Consider the following 3,330-nt stretch of genomic DNA (forward strand, 5'->3'; position numbering starts at 1 on the left):
AGGGGGGGGGGGGGGATAAACGTTTGGGCCTGGGGTTTGGAAATTCAATGCAGCCCAAATCAGAATTCCTTCTCTTGTTTTCTTTTCTTTTTCAATTAATTTTTTTTCCTTTTTGAACTAAATTAAAATAAAACAAACCTAAATTAATCCCTAGTTAAATTAAATTACCTAACTCTAAATAACAATTAACACAATTAATTAAGACCCAAATTAAAGGAAACACTATCCAAGTTCAAAAATTAAAATTAAAAGTGCAAAATAACTATTTTTTGTGATTTTTCCCATTTTTATGAAATAACTAATTTACCATTTATCTCAAAAAATGTAAAATTAAATTATATATATATATATATATATATATATATTTGTATTTTTCATTAATTAAATAAAATAAACAGGCACGGACAATATTCACACAATAACAGAAAATACCACGAAAATCCACAAAATTGCAAACCAAGGAAAAATTATTTTATTTTGAATTTGTGGGAGTAATTCATATAGGGAAAAAAACCCCGTGCTCACACTTCCCTTAAGACCAAGTCTCCTATTTTGAAATAACGGAGGTTGGCCCTTCGATTATAATATCGTTCCATTATCTGCTTTTGTGTTTCCATTCTTATATGTGCCAAGTCCCTGCGCATGTCGAGTAGCTCCAACTTGACTAACATTGCTTCGTTGTTTGACTCTTCATTTTCTTGGAACTATCATAAGGTAGGTTCCCCTACTTCCATCGAAATTAGGGCTTTTGCTCCGCACACAAGGGAAAAGGAGTTTTCCCTGTGCTTGATTTGGCCGTTGTTCGGTATTCCCATAAAACTCCGGGTAGTTCCTCGAGCCATTTACCCTTAGCCTCTTTCAACCTTTTCTTGAGGTTTTGTATAATCACTTTGTTCTTTGACTCTGCCGGACCATTTGCGCTCGAATGGTAGGGTGAAGATGTGATCCTCTTTATTTTCAAATCTTCGAGGAACTTTGTGATTTTTGCGCCAATAAATTACGGCCCATTATCACATGCTATCTATTTTTGTATTCCGGACCTGCAACTTATGTTTTCCATAAGAAATCCACCACTTCGCATTCGCTGATCTTCTGATAAGGACCTGCTTCCACCGACTTAGAAAAATAGTCAGTTAAAATTAAAAGAAATCTTACCTTACCGGGAGCCGACGTAAGTGGTCCGACGATTTCCATCCCATTTCATGAACGGCCAAGGAGATAGAACTGAATGCAGTGGTTCTGCTGGTTGGTGTACCAGCGGTGCGTAGTGTTGGCACTTATCGCATTTTTGTACGCAGGCTTTGGCATCTTTTTCCATGCGAGGCTAATAATATCCTTCCCTTACCAGTTTTAGCACTAAGGAATCTGCACCCGAGTGGTTTCCGCATATCCCTTCGTGGAGTTCTCACATAACATAATTAGCTTCGGATGCCCCCAAGCATCGGGCTAACAGGCCTTGGAAAGATTTTCTATACAGTTGTCCTCCTTTGAAGCTATATCGTGCTGCTTTTGTGTGCAGCTCCTGGGACGCCTTGGAGTCTTCGGGCATCCTCCCGTGCTTGAGACAATCGATGATTTCATTCCTCCAGTCCCAGACCAAATTTGTCGCATTTACCTCATAGTAGCTATCTGCATCCAAGACCGGGTGCATCAGTTGTACTACCGTTCTGGACTCTGTTCCCTTTATTTTTGTTAATGAACCGAGGTTTGCCAATGCATCCGCTTCTGCATTTCCTTCCCTCGGGAAATGAGTAATCAACCACTCTGAAAATTGAGCCAGCAAAGCCTGGACATTTATCACTTATTGTTGCATGCACTCCTCTTTGGTTTCGAATGTCCCACAGACCTGATTTACTACCAGCTATGAGTTGCACTTAATTTCTATAACCTCGAAATCTAGTCCCTGGGCCAGTTCGAGTCCTGCAATCAAAGCCTCATACACTTCTTCATTGCTAGTTAAAAGAACCATTCTGATGGCTTGCCTTAGGATATCTCCCGAAGGCATGATTAATACTATGCCAAGCCCAGAACCTTTTACTTTGGAGGTTCCGTCGGTAAATAAAGTCCAAACATCCGATGTCAATTCTGACACCATTACTGCCCCTTTGGTTGCTAGAGGTAATAATCCGGGACTGAAATCGGCCACAAAGTCAGCCAAGACTTGTGGCTTAATTGCAGCCCTTGGTTTATATTCTATGTCGAACTCAATAATTTTGACGACTCATTTGGCCAACCTACCCGAGAGTTCAGGTTTGTGAAGAATGTTCCGCAGGGGAAATATGGTTACCAAAGCTATCACGTGACATTGGAAGTAGGGCCTCAGCTTCCGAGCAACAACTACGAGAGCTAAGGCCAGCTTTTCCAAATGCCAGTAGAGAGTTTCGCTCCCGTAAAAATTTTACTAACGTAATAGGTGGGAGATTGCGTACCTTCGTCCTCACGGATTAAAACCTTACTTACCACTACTTCAGAGACTGCAAGGTATACCAACAATGTTTCACCTTCCTTTGGTTTTGAAAGTAACGGAGGGATTGACAAATATTTTTTTCAAATCTTTCAAGGCCTGCTGGCATTCCGAGGTCCATTCGAAGTTGTTTTTCTTTTTAAGCAATGATGTTGATACCTAATTTTTTCCTATGTATTTTTATATATACTCAAAATATTCTCAAAATATTATGTACATGCATATATAAGCATACCCAAGAGTTTTGGTATTTTTCCTTATTTTAAAGATTTTTTAAAATCACTTTGTTGTCTATTTTAATAGTACAAAATTCAATAATTATTTCCAGACTATCATTTTCGGTGAATAATTTATCTTATTCTTATATTTACACCCAGATAAAATTAAGGTAATTTTTTTGCGTATTTTATATAATTTATTTGGTATTTTTAAAGCTAAATTGCTATAATTGCACTTATAGCCTATTTTCCGATTAATAGTATTTTATAATTACAAAATCGCTCCCGGTATTTTTAATTAACATTTATATGTTATTAATCAATTTAGTGCTTTTAATTGGTTTTTAAAACTATTTTAACTATTTTTATTAAAATAAAAAGGGAGGAAATGGCTGTTTAACATTTAGCCTCGTTCATTTCAATTATAACCCCTTTACATTCCAATTTTAACCACAAATTGAACCCCCAATTTCAACCCCAAAACCCCCGACCCAGTCCTCAAATCACCCGACCCATACCCGATTTAATGACCCAGTCCAGCTTTAATCTAATATGAGCCGTTGATCAAGTGAGATCAACGGCCCGGGTTTTATTTCCCAAATTAAATTCAACAACCCCCCCCCCCCCCAACCCTACTATTCTAGAGAC

Source organism: Nicotiana attenuata, unplaced genomic scaffold, assembly GCF_001879085.1.
Source record: "Nicotiana attenuata strain UT unplaced genomic scaffold, NIATTr2, whole genome shotgun sequence".
Taxonomy (NCBI): Eukaryota; Viridiplantae; Streptophyta; class Magnoliopsida; order Solanales; family Solanaceae; genus Nicotiana; species Nicotiana attenuata.